This window comes from Triturus cristatus, chromosome 7 (assembly GCF_964204655.1).
Source record: "Triturus cristatus chromosome 7, aTriCri1.1, whole genome shotgun sequence".
Lineage (NCBI taxonomy): Eukaryota > Metazoa > Chordata > Amphibia > Caudata > Salamandridae > Triturus > Triturus cristatus.
The window spans coordinates 1,663,065,211-1,663,083,974 of NC_140590.1; positions in this window are offsets into that span (position 1 = coordinate 1,663,065,211).

Below are 18,764 nucleotides of genomic sequence, written 5' to 3' on the forward strand. Positions count from 1 at the left end.
TCCCGCTTCGTATTTCCTCCCACCTGGTTGTTGTTAGCTGGACGCTCTGCTGCTGCCCTAGGAGGGGCTCTGATTGCTGCCTGCTGCTGTGTGTGGCGTTGCTCTCGTGGGGAGAAGGCACCGTAAGGGACTCCGGATACCAGGAGCCCGTGCGCCATACCACCTGTGCTCCTCCCCGCCCCCTCGCCGCAGACCCTTCAAACAACCTCGCGGAACCCGCTGGCGCAGGTCCCGCTTCGTATTTGCTCCCACCTGGTTGTTGTTAGCTGGACGCTCTGCCACTGCCCTAGGAGGGGCTCTGATTGCTGCCTGCTGCTGTGTGTGGCGTTGCTCTCGTGGGGAGAAGGCACCGCAAGGGACTCCGGATACCAGGAGCCCGTGCGCCATACCACCTGTGCTCCTCCCCGCCCCCTCGCCGCAGACCCTTCAAACAACCTTGCGGAACCCGCTGGCGCGGGTCCCGCTTCGTATTTGCTCCCACCTGGTTGTTGTTAGCTGGATGCTCTGCCGCTGCCCTAGGAGGGGCTCTGATTGCTGCCTGCTGCTGTGTGTGGCGTTGCTCTCGTGGGGAGAAGGCACCGCAAGGGACTCCGGATACCAGGAGCCCGTGCGCCATACCACCTGTGTTTCTCCCCGCCCCCTCTCCGCAGACTCTTGACGCCCCTTTAAATACGCGACGGCAACCGCTACGCGGGACGCGCCGGACGAAGCCCGGACAAAGGGCGGGCCGTCTGTGGCCGTCAGGGGCAGACAGAGGCTGGGCTGGGCCACACCCCTAAGCTCCTGAGACTGACAAGTAAGACTTGTGGCATACTCTGACTGTCTGTGAATATTATACATAGGTATTGGATTTACTGTTTACTATAGCGTATGATATCAAATGGCTGGGAAAGGGAAGCGCCCTCCGGGAACTGCATCAGTGTCAGGTACTCTTGACCAGTTCATTACAAGAGCTGTCTCCGTTCTCGAGCACGAAATCGCCATTACTGAACGGCGTCTCTCAGTTGAGCCTATGTACGCCAGACGCTCATCTATCGGCGCGTTGGCTCTGGCTAAGTCTCCATCTAGGCCAGTGGGACATCTTAGTGGCGATTTGCTCCATCATAGAACCCTTGAGGATAGTCCTACTGTGTTACTGTCCACTGCGAGTGCTCAGGTCGCTAAGGATCCCCCCGCTTTGGTTATCGAGGGTCCTTTAAGCCCTGAAGTATCTTTTCCATTAACCAGGGCCAGTAATAAAGTAACAAAAACCCCTAGACCAGCCAATCCCAAGAGGAAGAGAGGTGTGGATGCTCAAGGTCCTAGGCAGAGGAAAATTCCTAAAACCACCAAAAATGTGACCATCTCTGTTGCATCGCCCCATGAGGACTGCACGGTTGTGGGTGAACCCCCTAGTAGTGGATGTATGACGTTACAACGCACACTTTTACAACGCATGCACTTACAACGCATTTTTTACAACGCATAATCCATTGCAACGCATGACATTACAACGCATGACACTACAACGCATTTTTAAAAACTACCTTTACAACGCATTTCCATTACAACGCATAATACCTTTACAACGCATACCATTACAACGCATAATATTAAATTGCATTTAAGGTAAGTATTAGAAAGTATAGGGGTAAAAGTTACTTTTCTAACTCCAGGGGGTGCAACAGTAGGGTAAGTGTTGGATAGTATAGGGGTAAAAGTTACTTTTCTAACTCCAGGGGGTGCAACAGTAGGGTAAGTGTTGGATAGTATAGGGGTAAAAATTACTATTCTAACTCCAGGGGGTGCAACAGTAGGGTAAGTGTTGGATAGTATAGGGGTAAAAATTACTATTCTAACTCCAGGGGGTGCAACAGTAGGGTAAGTGTTGGATAGTATAGGGGTAAAAATTACTATTCTAACTCCAGGGGGTGCAACAGTAGGGTAAGTGTTGGATAGTATAGGGGTAAAAATTACTATTCTAACTCCAGGGGGTGCAACAGTAGGGTAAGTGTTGGATAGTATAGGGGTAAAAATTACTATTCTAACTCCAGGGGGTGCAACAGTAGGGTAAGTGTTGGATAGTATAGGGGTAAAAATTACTATTCTAACTCCAGGGGGTGCAACAGTAGGGTAAGTGTTGGATAGTATAGGGGTAAAAATTACTATTCTAACTCCAGGGGGTGCAACAGTAGGGTAAGTGTTGGATAGTATAGGGGTAAAAATTACTATTCTAACTCCAGGGGGTGCAACAGTAGGGTAAGTGTTGGATAGTATAGGGGTAAAAATTACTATTCTAACTCCAGGGGGTGCAACAGTAGGGTAAGTGTTGGATAGTATAGGGGTAAAAATTACTATTCTAACTCCAGGGGGTGCAACAGTAGGGTAAGTGTTGGATAGTGTAGTGTAATATTATGCGTTGTAATGGTATGCGTTGTAATGGTAGTATGCGTTGTAATGGAATGCGTTGTAAAGGTAGTTTTTAAAAATGCGTTGTAGTGTCATGCGTTGTAATGTCATGCGTTGTAATGGATTATGCGTTGTAAAAAATGCGTTGTAAAGGTAGTGCGTTGTAAAAGTTGCGTTGTAAAGGTTGTTCCCCCCTAGTAGTCCTCCTGGTCGGCCGCATGCTGAGGATATGCTACTCCAGATAGAGCAGGTGGTTCGATCTTTAATGTTGCCCCTTTTGGAAAGAATAAAACTAGTTGGCGAAAAAGTCGATAATCTAGAACAAATAATTCTTGACAACTTTTGTTCGCTAAAAAACGTAGTTAAACTTTCCTCAAAAATCTGCGTTGAACCTAGTTCTATTCCCCTAGACAACTCTTTATCTGTTGTTTCTGCCTCTATTGGCCACCCCCCTGTGGCACCTAACGTTAGCTCCGGCCCTGGCTCCTCTAAGCCTAGGGCTAAAAATTGTAAGTTAAGTAAGGAAGCTGATCGGGCAACTACTATACCCGGGGAAAAACATGCTAAGGTTGATAGTTTAACAAGACCAGCTGAAAATTCTGAGTCCCGTAAAAACCCTATAGAATCCTCCCTGGCCCACATCCATCTCCCCCCAGAGTCCCTTCCTTATGTGGCGGCATTAACTGGTGTCCCCGAGTTAAAAAATGTAAAACCCGAATCCTTCGAAGAACTCAAAAACAAAGTGATCTACTGGTTAAATAAGAACTTACCAATCCCTTATAATATGGATGGGAAGATTTTGTTCGTCAGAAGGGTTAGTTGGGTAGGATCAAGATCTAAAGAAATTTTGGGTGACTGTATAATTATTAACTTTAGAGATAGTCGCATAGCGAGTTTCCTATGTGACCATACCCCATTTGGGACTCATACGGGGATCCAGGTGCACGACTTGCTTTATTTTTATATGCAATCAAATAGCCGTGATGACAGGAGGGGGCAGTTTTGGGAGGGGAGAGGAATAAATCATGGGTCTTTTAATTTGATTCCTAACAGCAATAATGGCACGAGAGACTTGGACGATCTGGATTGACCAGAGTCTAGTCTACCAAGTCTAACTGCTTTTGGGGGTGTCCTGGCAATCGTACACAAGCCCCTGGGCGTTTCAGATGTAATCCACCAGGTCCAGCTCAGTTCTCCTGCCCCTCTTAGGGAAATAATTTCGAACTCGCCTATGCAGACTGTGACCTCACAAGTAATTACTTCTAGCCTTATCACTCAGAACAGGTCATTGGGAGCCAGGACAGGTTCATTGATTTCCTGGAATATAGCTGGCCTCAGGGCGCAGATGGATTCCCCTGTATGGATTGAATTTATAGGTAACTTTGACGTCTGTCTATTCCAGGAGACATGGTCTGTCGAGCCCCTGTTCTTGCCAGGTTATTTGAACTTCTATGTCCCAGCATCCAAGGGCCCAAAAGGCCGCCCTATGGGTGGTCTAACCATCTGGGCGCGTCAGGATTTATTCCCCAAGGTCAGTGAGATGTCAACTGGGTCCCCTGATATTCAATCAATTAGGTTGCCTTTGGCCTCTAAGGAGGATCTGGTTATTTATAACCTGTACCATAGAGGGACCAAGGGGTGTAGGTCGCGAGTGTTGGACACCCTGGATTCCCTTATAGATGCTCATTTGAGCAAGTGGGGTGTGATCATAGCGGGCGACTTCAACGCTACGTTTGAACCTCTTTTAGCCCAAGACTCTGAATGGGGACTTGATCCTCAGGAGGACCGCCAGTGGGGTATTCCTGGCTTGGCTCTTGCCCCAATTAAAAGATGGTCCGAGGTTGTAGTCCAGATAAATTCCCTTTGCCACGAGCAAGGCCTTAGGGCATTGAATGGTAGAACCTTGGGGGACAAGGAGGGTGCTTACACCTTCGACAATGGCCGCTCTAAAAGCAGGATTGATTACGTCCTCTGCTGTCTGAGTTTATGGAATTCCATCCTTGATATGGTGGTTGAACCACGAGTAGAGAGTGACCATAACCCCATTTGTGTTACTCATCAGTGGTGGGGGTGCACTCCCGCTGTAGTTGAAGCAACAGAATTTAAACTTCCAGGAGTTATTCCCTCTAATGACATGCGTAGGCTTAGGTGGCGGGAGGTGAAGAACAACGACAAGGTCATTGCAACCATTGAGGCCGAGTTGGGTAGAGTAACCCTGCAATTAGTGGGCGCAATGGCTACCGAAGATGGTGTGTCCCAAGTCACCGGGCTTCATGAGTCTTTCTTTGAGGGAATAAGGAGGTATTTTTTAAAACCACTTAACAAAGGTAAAAAGCTCGCTCCCAAGCGGCTCCGCTGGTATGACGGGAATGCAGAAAAGCAAGAGCTAACTTAGCTGTAGCTCTCTCTAGTGGTAACAGGGCCTGTGTCCAGCTGGCCAGGCAGCTGTATAAAAAATGCCTTGACCAGGCAAAAAAGAACTGGGATGAGCTTTACTGGGAAGACCTGAAGAGAGCAAGTTATGCCAAGGATTCCAGATTATTCTGGAACATTATTAAATGGAATAGGGGTGGCCTGCCTGGCAGTCCTTTAAATCATGTCACCCAAGAAGATTGGTTTAACTATTTTAAGCCTCAATATGCATGTAGCTCTTTACATAATCCCCTGGTAACTACCCCCTACGTCTTTTATTGTAAAGGTCCTTTTAGTTCTAAAGACGTATTAACAGCCTTGGGTTCAGTAGCTACTGGCCGTGCACCAGGCTCAGATGGGGTCCTGTCAGACATCTTCCTTCACAATAGAACTTGCTGGAGCAAGTACATTGCATTAGTGGCCAACGCTGTGGCTGAAGGCGCCCCAGTTCCAAAATCCTGGGGGGGTGCCATTATTATCCCAGTTTTCAAAAAAGGAGATAAGGCACTTCCATCTAACTACAGACCTATTAGTCTGATAGACACAATCCAGAAGATCATTGGGAGGATGGTCCTGAATTTAATTCTGGATTGGGTAGAGGATAATGGGATCCTATCCCCGTTTCAAGCTGGTTTCCGTAAATCAATTAGCACAGTTGACCAGGTCTTTCGTTTCATCCAATTACACTGGAAGGTTGTGACTCTGGGGAAAGGCAGTCTCTTTGTTGCTTTTGTAGATCTAAGAGCTGCTTTTGATTTAGTTCCCCGTTCACGGCTGTGGCTCGTTCTTGATAAGCTGGGGCTTCCGGTCGAAGTTCTAACCCTGGTTATGAGATTGCACGAGCCTAACTTTGCTAAAATCCAGTGGGGAGGTCCTGAGGAAGTTACCCCTGAGTTTCCTGTTGAGCGTGGTGTGCGCCAAGGTTGCACCATGGCCCCCACGCTCTTTTCTTTGTATATTAACGGGATTGTTGAACGCATGCTTAGTGTCACTACTGATGCTCCAAAGTTGGCAGGGGTAGTTCTCCAATTTTGATGTTTGCGGATGACACTCTTATTGTGTCTAAAACACCAAGTGGTCTGCAAAGAGCTCTGTCTGTCTTTGACGATTTTTGTCTCGCACACGGTCTGGAAGTTAACGTGTCAAAGACTAAACTTATGGTTTTTAAGCCACCTCCTAGCTATAGAGCGAGGAAATTCTTTATGAATGGCCAGCCACTGGAGGAGGTTAATAATTTTATTTACCTAGGTATGCATATAACTAATGATAATAAGTGGAATAAGCATATCATGATGTCCTCTTTGAAACTTAGACAGTTTACTGGGGTTCTACTTAGTGAGTTTAAAACATCTCTCACTAAGCCAATTAAACCAGTGCTTCAAGTTTATGAGGCTAAGGCTTTAAGCTCTGTGATGTATGGGGCTGAGCTATGGGGTCTCGACGCGTTAACTACTCTAACGACAGTTGAGAATAAATTTTTCCGTAGCATTACAGGCCTCCTCCAGAGTACTCCTTTGGTTCCCCTTAGATACGATCTAGGTAGGAAGTCCATTTTGGACCTAGCCAAACTCCGTCCGGTTTTATACTGGCGGAGGTTGTGGACTACCCCGGAACTTTCTTCTTATGCCAGCGGGCTTTTGGATGTTATTAAGTCTGATACATTCCACAAGATCGGCTGGTTAAAGAACCTGCGAGTGTCCCTGACCGACCTGGGTTTGGAGGGGTTGTGGAGCGATCCAACATCTGCTATATTCCCTTCCAAGAGTTCTCTGAGAACAATCTATTGGGAACACATTGATTATCAGACCTGGAGTAAAGTAAATCGTTCTTGGATGACAAGTTGGTATTTGGAGGCGAAAGTTACACCAGCTCTGGAACCCTAGCGGGACCTGATCACCAAACCTAGTGACAGGAAACTGTATTTCCAGTTGAGAGCTGGTTCTCTACCGCTCGGGTCCCTTATAAGTAGGTGGTCAAGTGTTGGTACGGATGCATGCCCTGTTTGTGGTTTGCAAACTGAATCAATTGCCCACTTTTTGTTTGTTTGTCCTGCCTACGTCGTTCCAAGATGAGTCTGGTTGTCGCCATTGTGTAAAGTTTTAGGCACCAGGAGTAGTGCTGTTGCCTTAAGGATTTTACGCACTAATACTTTACCGATTATCTCTATTGCTCTCGCTAAATACCTGGGTTGGGCATAGTATTTAAGGAATAAAGCTGCCACACATACTTTGTTAGTTATTAACTGAGCTTTTGGTATTTTGGGCAATGGATTTTTTCTTCCTTGTCTTTATACTGTTGTATTTTATACGATATTTCTCCATCTAGTCGTTCGACTTCCTGTTTAATGCTTTTTAAATTTTTTTGTATTTATGACTCGATGTATTTTATGGATTTTGCATCTTTTAGTGTGTTTTGGTGTTTGTGTCTTTTATGAAATGCTATTTTCGAATGAAGACTATGATGATGATGATGATGATAATTACTCAAATAAATACTTGTGTTTGAAATTCTTCCTGGACATACACACCTCCTATGTACAGAGCTCAAAAAATCAAAACCTTCCTGCCAAATAATAGTTTTGAAGTGCCAAACTGTGTATCTTTGCTTCCTAGATGGCATTGACACCAAGGTGTCAGGCACACATAGCCTCCAGCCAATATGAGACCTGAACAAAAGTAGTGCTGATGCCAGTTTAAGTGAGTCATACCTGTCCTGTTTGGTTCAGATGTCTGCCTGGTATGGAAACTAGTTGTGATTGCCAATGCTTGATGGGCGCCAAGTTAACTCTTTTTTTATGGTCCGTTTTCTATTTCCCTCATCCCACTATATTGTCTCTGCGTCGGAATAGAAGTGGAATCTGAGTTATAACCAGGGGTGCAGCTTCATCCCTTTGCACCTTTGTCCGGGTGTGGGGCAGCATTGGGGGACAAGTGCATGAGCAGCATCGTAACATACACTGGGCCCGATTCACAGAACTAACTTAAGACAAAATCCTAAACTTACTACCATTTTGGTATTCACAGAAGGCACTTACTCATTTTGGTATTCACAGAAGGCACTTACTCATTTCGGTATTCACAGAAGTTAGGAGTCCTAACTTTAGGACTCCTAAATGCCTTCTGTGAATACCGAAAGTCTTAAAATTAGGATTTTTCGCAGTTTAGTAGTCCTAAGTCTAAACTTAGGACTACTAAATTGAGAAAAATCCTAATTTTAAGAATTTCGGTATTCACAGAAGGCATTTAGGAGTCCTAAAGTTAGGAGTCCTAACTATACTACTACTAAACTGCGAAAAATCCTAATTTTAAGACTTTCGGTATTCACAGAAGGCATTTAGGAGTCCTAAAGTTAGGACTCCCAACTTCTGTGAATACCGAAATGAGTAAGTGCCTTCTGTGAATACCAAAATGAGTAAGTGCCTTCTGTGAATACCAAAATGGTAGTAAGTTTAGGATTTTGTCTTAAGTTAGTTCTGTGAATCGGGCCCAGGGTCTTTGCATTTTATCTGCAATTAGAATTCTGGTTGTGTGTACTGGGAGCACAGTGCTTGCTAGTGAGAAGGCAGGGGTACTAGGCAAGTGAGGGAGTCCTACGCTCTTCAGGCGTGTATTTTTTACATTTTTGTCTAGCACAGGCCACATGTGCACCTGCCATGTTTGTATATGTACTTGTTTGAAAACTCAGTTTCATGTATGTATGAATGTATGTATGTATTGTCTTGTGCTTTGGGGTGACTGTCAGTTAGAAGCAGTGTAAGAAAGTCAGACAATAAAAAGCGAATTCTTACATGATTCTGGCAACGTGCATTTGAATTCTAATACTTGAGCATGTCGTTTTGGTTAACCAACAGCTGGGCATCGGACAGGGCCAGCTTTTAGTTGGTGTGCACCTGATGTTTTGTTCAGGGGTGATCCGTTGGGGGACACCGTGTTAGGAAACAAATAACTTGGATTAAAAGTGCATGTTGCAGAGTTCCTTGTGTGTTTTGGCAAGATTCAGCCAGCAATAAAAATGTCAAGATAACGCTGCACGCTGGTGATTAAATGTTATGTTCCTGTTGGAGAGAGAGATCGGAATTTTGTCTAGTGGTAGTTTTGACTGTAGTGCATAGTGTGTGCCATGCAGATGGCAGAACTGTATTTATGTGGCTAGGTCAGTGGGTTTATTTTTTGTCGCAGAGTACCTATTGTGATGCCACAAAACATATTTTGATGGAATAAAAGCTTAACACAGTTAAAGAATCGCTATTGTGTGTCTCGGACAACACAGCTATGCATTGATGAGACAGGCCAAGAATTATACAGCTCTGTCACCCCTCAACATTATGTAATTATTTAGTGTATATTTAATAAAGCAGAGGTGTACTCTAGATTTCCCTCAGTATCCGCTTTTCTTCCTCCTCTTCACACCTCACTCTTTCCCTTCTCTCCATTTATCCTTCACTTTCTGCCCTATGTCCGAGTTTCCTCTTAATCGTTGCCTTGCTTTTGAATTTTCACCTTCTCATGTTTCCCTTCCACTCTCCTTTCATACACTCCCTGCTGTCTGCTGTTATTCCCTTGTCGTTCTCCTCTTTTGTCTTTTCATTCTCATTATGTTCCACTCCAATCTTGCACTCCTAGCCTCTGCCTTCCCAACTTCTCTTCAAGTTCTTTGTCTGCCATATCTATCTTTGCCTTCAGACCTCTCCTCCTACCTCACTCTCTCTTTTATGTTTTTACTTCTTGTGCATAACTTTACATCCACTCCAGGAATCTGTTTTTGATCTCAGGCTCATAAATGTAATTTTTGGAATGGCGACTCAGCCTTTCATCTTTCTGAGGTCCATAAAATGAGTGCCATTGAACCTGGTAACATTTTTAATTCGGTGTCAAGGCCCCCTTTCGTGAGTATGTGCTTTACAAACATACATGGTGTGTTAAGGACACAGAAATGCATTTTAAGCTTTTGTTTTACAATTTCTTTGCAATATTACACTGTTATTATTCCCTCTATCCCTGCTTGACCCAATACCTTTCATACTCATGTCCATTCCCCTGACCTCCTTCGTCCCATCTTTTTCCTTTCCGTGTTTTCTTCCTCAGCACCTCCAGGGATGCATCCTTTCCTCTTTTGATTCTTACTTTCTTACACCCTCGTTCATTTCCCATCACTCCTCCCTTGGTGCATTTCTTCCTTCTTCCTTAATTTGTTCCTTAGTATTTTTTTCCTGCTGCTCCCTTCAACCTGTCTTTTAATTTCTTCCTTTCTTATCCTCAACCCTTCCTTCTGCTTTTCTTCCTCCTTTCATTTCTCCTTGCTGTTCATCCACCCCACATAGTTCACTTCCTTTCTTCCTCTCGCCCTTCATTTCTTCCTTTCACATTCTTTTATTTCCTCCTTCATTCATCCATTACTTATTTATTTCCTCACTCCAGTACTCCCCTTCCTGCTTGCATTTGTTGCTACTTTCTTTAATATATTCCTTCCTTCATCCATGCCTTTTTTTTAAACAGCACAGTACAAACACATTCTCTTTAGTTTGCAAAGCTGCCTCAAGTCCTCAAATGACCTTTCCTAAAGCTGCATTTTGAAATATACACACATTCTCTAATTTGAGTTCACTTTTAAGTTGTTGTCATACTAGCTTCCCATATGTTATGTTATGTTGTATTAATTTGTGTAGCGCACTAATGACCTTAGAGGGTATCCAGGTGCATCGGCAGGTGTGCAGGTGTGTGGTCCCCGAGGTGCTTATGTGAAGAGCCAAGTCTTCAGCTTCTTACAGACCCCAAGGAGTTAGGAGGTGGCTCTGATGTGTTAAGGCTTGTGGATGTGAGCGGTGTCAATGACAGAAGTAGGTGGAACCACTGGATGAAGTGGGCGGAGCCATGGGGAAGAGGGTGTGGCATCCTAAACAAATGAGAGCACCTGCACTTAATATTTTACAAATTAAGCACTGCATCAGACTAGAAGGAGGGACATCTCATCAAGGTCCCCAAGAAAGGTGACATGAGTAACTGCACAAACTACAGAGGGATAACTTTTTTTTCCACCCCAGGCAAAGTGTTCAATAAAGCCATCCTGAACAGAATGAAGGAACAAGTCGACGCTCAGTTACAAGATCAGCAAGCTGGCTTCTGTAAAAATAGATTCCGTACAGACCAACAATGCGCAACATCATTGAGCAGTCGATGGAATGAAACTCCGCGGTCTATGTTAACTTCATCGACTATGAGAAGGCATTTGACAGCGTGGACAGCAGTGGTGTAACAAAGGCACCCGAAGCCCCCACAGTCGCTGAAGTGGGGGGTGAGCTCCAGGGGGCCCCCTCAGCACAGGACCCTGGCGTGGGAGTTCCTGATTGAGTCCGGAGGGGGGGCCTCCATGTACTTTGCAGGGTGGACCCCTCATGTTTAATTACACGACTGGTGGATAGAGGGACACAAGGAAACCCCCACCACCACTACGGTGTGTCAGAAAAACTCATAAGAATCATCATGAACTCTTACGAGGGAATGACCTGCAAGATAGTCCATGGAAGACAACTCACAGAAGACTTCCAAGTGTGGACCGGAGTCCACCAAGATTGTTTGATTGCACCTTTTCTCTTCCAGCTGCCTGTAGACTGGATCATGAAGACATCCACAGCAATGAGAAGAAATGAGATCCAGTGGACACCTTAGATGTGGCTTGATGACCTGGACTTTGCAGACTACCTGGCCCTTCTCTCCTACACCCATCTGCAGATGCAAATGAAGACTGATAAAGTGGCAGCCACATCAGCACAACTTGGCTTCAACATTCACAGGGGAAAAATACAAGATCCTGAAGGCTAACATGGCCAGCACAACTGCAGTCACTCTTGAGGCCTTCATGTACCTGGGCAGTGTCATCGACAAGCAGGAAGGTTCAGACGCTGACGTCAAGGCAAGAATCGGCAGTGCAAGAGCTGCCTTCATTTAGGTACGGAAGATTTGTAGCTCCAAGGACCTAACATTGCAAACCAAGATCAGACTTTTTGCCACCAACATAAATTCAGTCCTTCTGTATGGAGGAGAAACTTGAAGGACAAAAGTGTCCACCACCAACAAAGTCCAGACCTTCATCAACACCTGCCTGAAATCTGATAGCAAAACACAATCAGCAATAAAAACCTATGGCAGCATACTTTCCAGTTCCCTGCTTATGTACAAATCATGCAAAGACGCTGGGGCTGAATAGTTAACACACTTCGCAATCCCTCATCAAACATCTCCAGGAAATCCCAGACCTGGAACCCTCAAGGGAAAAAGGAAAGAGGAAGTCCAAGAAACACCTGGTGCTAAGTCCATGAGGCTGACTGCAAGGAGATGGGTTACACCTGGAGTCTGATTGAAAGAAAAGCCCAGGACAGAGGTGGCTGGAGAGTCCTCGGTGATGTCCTACACTCGAGGCGGGGTAGTAGGCGCAGTAAGTACTTCCTGACCAAGGGCATTTTTCTTGGATTCAGTGAATGTTGTCATTTTTCCTCAGGCACACAGCTTCGTTCAGGCACTGGACATTTGGTCTGGCTTATCAGGCTAAGAATCTGAACTTGCTACTCTACTTGGGTGCACATCTGGGATGCCAGGTATGTCACATTGGGCAGCTTCAGTGGGCATTCTACCCACCACGTGACAGCTTCAGGGGCGATGGCCAACATTGTAACCCTTGTGATATCAGCAAGGTGCCCAGTTGTGTCACCGCTCCCATGTTTTTCGTTCTTTACAAACAAGTGTCGAGATGTCCCCTGGGTGGTCTTTTCAGCTTCAATGTTCTGAGTTCAGCGTTAGTTTCAGAGTCAGTTTACTGGTGCATTGAAGAAAAGATGGTGCATAATGTCAGAGTCATTGTGCTGTCTTTTACCCATAGTCGACTTGTTGACCCTACTTGATTAAGTCTTAATGACTAATAACTATAGTGAGGAAAGGATGCAAACTGGGTATGCTATGGTCACTAACGAACTGACAGACTGCATTAACATATACACTGCCCAGGATGCAATACCTCTTACCAGAACTCCAGATCTTCTTCCTTACAGTCCTGGGGTCCCCTCTTGCCATGAACCCTGATTATCCCACTCTTTGTCCAAGGGTAAATGTTACGACTAATGTGAATGGGTGTTTCTGGTGATTAAGAACACTTTACACCCAAGCAGGGTGAGAAGAGAAACATGCTTTTTGTATATAATTCCAATGGTGCCTGTTTAACAGTTTTACATAGGGCTTATGTTGGGGAAGAAATATGTGAGCGCTTAATATTCCAACAAACTTCCACAATATTGACAGAGGCAGTTAAGCCTGAACAAGGGTCCAAAATATTGGCTGTTGAGAGTGAAGGCAAAAGGTCATTGAGCGGTGATGGATACATCCTAGGTTACAGCAGAAAAAAGTAGATTATAACCTGGCGGTGACACAAAGGCACTTTTTGACAATAGTTTGTACTGACAACTTTTTATTATCATAGTAGAGAACCAGGAACTGGAATTAAGAGGAGAGAAATGTATAGTGAATTGATCATGAGTACAGATGTCTTCGACATAGGAAATAGTTTCACTAGTGCAAGTAGCTAGTGAATCTGAGTTAAAGACTATCTGAAAAGGTAGATTTTGAAATACTTCAGGAATTATAGTAATGACTCCATTACTTACTGATAACCTTCATTACCCCGAATCTGGTCCCCCTCGTCCCAGTCAGAGCTCCTCCCTCCTACCTTCGTGAGGGGTTCTGCACTTCCTTCCGTCTTGTTACTCCCAGAACTGGACGTGGGGAAAGAAGCCTTAAGTCCATGTAGGTCATTGACATAGAAGTAGGACTTTTCAAAGCATGGTACACGACCTGTGGTGGGGGGGCTGCCTCAGGTTGCGCTGAATGGGATGAGGGGGACCATTAAGGGGGTAAAGAGAGGTTTTTCTTAGGTCGGTGGTGTAGGAAGCTGGCTCTGTATATACTATACCAAAGTAAGGTATAGTGTGCATAGAGTACAGGGGATCCCCATAGGCTTACAGGGGTAAAAGTAGATAATACCTTACTCTCTATTTGTGGTACTGTGGACGAGCAGTAAGGCTTTATCAGAGGGTAGTGTTAAGCATTTATTGTACACACTCAGGCAAGAAATGATTTCACACACACAAGACTGAACTCTGACCAATTGTTTTGTATAAAAATATTTCTTTGTTGTATTTTATTTTTAGAACCAAGCCAGGCTTGGTGCAGGTAAGTCAAAATAGTACTTTTCTGATAATACTGTTAAATGTAGATACAAGTAGGTAAAATGTTCAGAAACAGTTGAAATTACTTTTCAATAACTTTGCAATTAATTTGCGATTACTAATTAAATTATTTTACAGATTACTTTTTCTACTCAGTGTGATATGTCTAGATATCACACTGGGATATTTCCTGGATATAAGGTAAGTTAGTCAGTTTTGGTTAAAACACAGTTTCTTGATTTCTCATACCATTTCCAACTCCACATTTAGAACTTTTTTCACAGAAAAGCAGTCAAAGCAATCCAATGGAAGGAAACAGAGTTATCGGTTTAAAGGTAAGTACTCGGTTGTGGGAGTTGGGTTTCTGGGGTTAGAACCCCAGGGTCAAGGATGCACTCACAGAACACCTTCAGCGGCACTAGAGTGGCTGGGTGCAGAGTGTTCAGGCCCAATGTTATCTAATGTGGGATAGGGGGCCTCCGGTTGGTGGCTGCTCACAGGCACGCCACTTGGATGTGAGAGCAAAGCTTCTACGGTTTAGCTCATGGCAAAGGGGGGTCTGGTTTAGCACACAAGGTGCACCCACAGCTGCACAGGGACGGCCGGGTGCAGGGGGCTGATTTGGCGTCGGGTGCCCTGTTGTTTTCAAAGGAAGTTGCCGATTTGGAGTTTTGGCTGCAGGCTCGGTCCAGAAAGTCTTCCGTGAGGAACCAACAGCTGGGCAGTTAAGTTGGAGGGCACGGGGAAGTAGGTGCACCTCAGCTTCTCTTCTCCAGGGTGCAGGGCGGTCGGATGCAGGGGTGCCTTTTGAGATCTGATTTCACCTTATGGGGTCACTCGCGGTTGGGGGGTCTCCATGCAGAGGCTGCAGGCGATGTCGAGGAGTCCTGGAGGGGTCAAACCATGGTGGACTCAGACTCTGGAGTGCTGGGGAACCCCGCAGGGACTGGTTGGCCACTTGGACTCGGGCCATAGGCGACGGGTGCAGTGGTGGTTCCAGGAGTCGAGTTTCTTTTTCTTCAGCAGGCTCAGAATCCTTCTTTGGGGATTCTTTTGAACAGACCTGCTGTTTACAGAAGATCCAGTCTTTGTTGGAGACTTTTCACTCCAGTCCTGAGGAAGACCCCGCCATAAGGGATAATTGACCTACAGTATTTTAGGAGTCGAATCGTCAACATTTGTACCAATTGCCAGCTTGATCAACAGTGATTTATCACTGTGACATTGTTCTCATTCATGGCTATTTATCTTTTGGATATGATTTTGAATTTAGTGGCTTAAAACATGAGCCTTGTGTTCTCTATGTGACAAAGTATGTGATTTGCACTATATCTTCTCTATTTACCCTTCTATCCTCACTCCAAACACAATACTCACTGTATTACCCTTATCCTCTCCCTCTCACTCCTAGGGCACTAACTTTTGTTATTGTTGAATTAGAGTTACAAATTGATGTACGTTCAGTGTGATTAAAAAACACTGCTTACTAAATATACTATATGTTTCTTCGAGTATCTGTTCTTGATTGTTGTTGATGAATTGTTTATTGGGACCAGTCTTTTTGCAATGTACTGTCCTATACCCAGGTCCCAGTGATGTATTTTGGGTTTACCCTTTTTGTAACTAAGAATGGACTTAGGCACTGTAGGGGTACAGTGCTCGTGCAACTGTACCCTCAACAGTGGTATAGTGCCCCCAGCTAGAGGGGTGTCTTACCTTTACCATAGGCAGTGGATTGCAGACATGGCACACAGGTATGTGTGCCATGTTGACTCTTCATTTTTCTCTGCACCAGAACACGCAGCCTGCAATGGCAGTGTGTGGGTGTTAAGGTACAGCACCTCTAAGGGTGGCACAATATGTGCTGCTGCCCTTAGAGGCCTTCCCTAGTCACAGTACCCTTGGTACCCCTGGTACCTTTTACATGGGACTTAAATGTGGGCAGAGAGGTGCCAATTGTAGGTACAAAGGTACAGATTTAGGAAATAACACAGGCGCTGGATTGGCAAGTAAAAGTGCATCAAAAATCTGGTAAAAAGTTGGGGGGGTTACTGCAACAGAAACCCACTTTCCTACAGACTGGTAAAGAGTTCCAGAAAGGAGTTGCTGCTCCAGGAAATCACCTCTGTTGTGCATATGTTAGACTGAACCATTGGCTTGCCAGGAGAAGGGGTGTTTTGCCACTGAGACCTCTTTTGCTGCCAGATACAACGAGAAAGCCGAGTAGATAGGTTGGTGTCTTTTTTTGCTTTAAACAGATTTTATTGGCATTATGCAGATATACTGTTTCATTATCACATTTTCTGGATATAGGTCCACATTTCTAGCTTACAGATCTGTCATCTCTTTTCTGTTACAACAAGAAATCAACTCCCTCTCTCCCCCCCTTAACGAGCCACTTAATCGCAGTGTAGTATCTCTAGCAGTGTATGTTCGCGTCTTCTATTCTGTCTTTTGCTCTCACTTGGGGACCACGTGTGGTGAGGAAGTTCGTGAGCTACTCACCCTGTCTTACTCTCTTTGGGCTGTCATCCTGTTGTCTCTGTCTGGTGATGGTGGGTTTGATTGGGCATCTGCTGTGTCATCTAAATCTGGCTCTCGTATAACATTTACCAGCTTACCCCAGGCCCGTGCAGTTTCCAAATACCCTATACCTCGTCTTGCCTCTCTTAGTAGGATTCTACTTTCTGTGCCCACCCATTTCTCTAATTCTCTTTTCCAGGTCTCTATTCCCGGTTCCCCAGTCGACTTTCAATTCTTGGTGATTTCCCGCTTAGCTAATACATATGCAAGGTCCTCAAACCTCCCAATGACTTTCGTCTTGGCAGTATGTGGGAACCAGCTCAGTATGCAGTGACCCGGCGTATGTGGTATCTCTTTATCTATAATACTTTCCATTAGGCTTATCACCTCCTCCCAGAAGACCCGCAGGCCAGGGCAGTCCCAGAACATGTGTAGTACATGCACCTCTTTTTGCCCGCATCGGGGACAGGCCGCCTCCTCTGCCTGGAAACAGTGTCTGATTCATGCTGGTGTAAGATACGCTCTATGCAAGACGTAATCGTTTATCAGCTTAAGCTGTGCATTCCTGGATATCCTGAGGGATCTTTCCACAAAAGTTCCCCAATTCTCTTCTGTAATCGGTACCCCCAGATCCTCCTCCCATTGAAGCCTCTATCGCTCCATGGGCCTCTGGATGTAATTCCTGATTTCCCTGTAAATGCAGGATACCGTCTTAATTCTACCCACCGGCAGGGCCACGGCATCTACAGCAGTCTAGTGCCCTGGGTTCTACCGATCAGGTGCCCCAATGTTTCTTAAATGCCAAGGTGAGGGCTTGATGCATCAAGAAATGGCCTCGTGTGAGGTCGAACTCCTCTCGGAAGTCCTCGAAAGGAAGCAGCTGGGAGTCTCTAAATAGGTCTCCAACTACAGTTGCTCCCGCTTCCCTCCAGTAGTCCAGTCCTGCCCAGCTCCCTCCATTCAGCAAGTATCTAAGCATTTCCTTGGGTAGATCTGAGGAGCAGGGGATTATACATCTGGGACGCTGCAACCATCTGGCCCAGCATCGCGTTACTGTTTTTGTCTCTTCATTACCTGTGTGCGCACTTCGCTTCAGTCTTAATAGGATTCTCACCAGATCTGGGCCTCTGGAGCAAATGGGCATTGCGCCCCTCCCGGGTTCCTACTGGCCGACAGCCACCTCACGAGCCATTGGAGCTGTCCTGTGAGGTAATATGCCTCGAGGTCTGGGACTGCCAACCCTCCCGTCATTGTGGAGCGCTGCATCGTGGTTAGGGCTACTCGCCTACGGCTTGCCCCCATATAAACGTTATTATTTGTAAGTTCAGGTCTCGGAATGTCGCACTCTGGATCGATATCAGGAGAGTCCCAAAGATACATAGCAAACGCTGGAACACCACCATTTTCAACAGGGCCACTCGGCCTGCCACGGACAGTGGCAGGGAGCCCCAAAACTCCATAGATGAGCGGAGGGATCTTATTCCTCCACTAAGTCCGTACCTCGATGGTATATTTTCACCCAAATATTCTAGGCAGTCGGGCTCCCATTGCAAACATCCCAATCCCTCCAGAGGAAGCCTATCTGGTGCTGTGGGGATTTTTGCCAGTTCACCTTCAGTCCTGACAGATGACCAAATTCTTCTAGCATACTTTTAGGACTGCGAAAGTCCTCCTCTGTATCTCGGAGGAAGAGGAGTAGATCGTCTGCATACAGAGCGATATGATGGTGGGTCTCCCTTACCTTCAGCCTTAGATAGGTTGGTGTCTTAAGGTGAAACACTTTGTCTGTTATACATTTTTGTTTTAACTTTACAATCAGAATTAATTGGAAACCTATTTAAGTTAGCAGGGAAATGGGTTATGTGGCCAAATTTCCCAGTGGATGCTTGATGTCTGACTGAAAAGGGTCTGTCTTTCTCAGTGTTGCACTATCTCTCTGGAGTAGGCTTGACTCATGGAAGTAGGAAATGTGACAAAGAAGATTCAAACTCCTAGCAAGAGCGATTATCGGTTTGTAATTATTACCTGTTCTGTGACAGCTGCACTACTACCTGTCTACTCCCATGATCTTGCCAATGCCATACTCTGGGTAGCCACTGGGTGTTACTGCTGCAAGCCTCGGCCTTCTCCTCAGCCAGTGACATCATTTTGTTTTTTAGAAACGTTTTTATTAGCATTTTTAATATGAAAACAATGAAATATAGCCATATAAGCAGACACAGTCATTGGA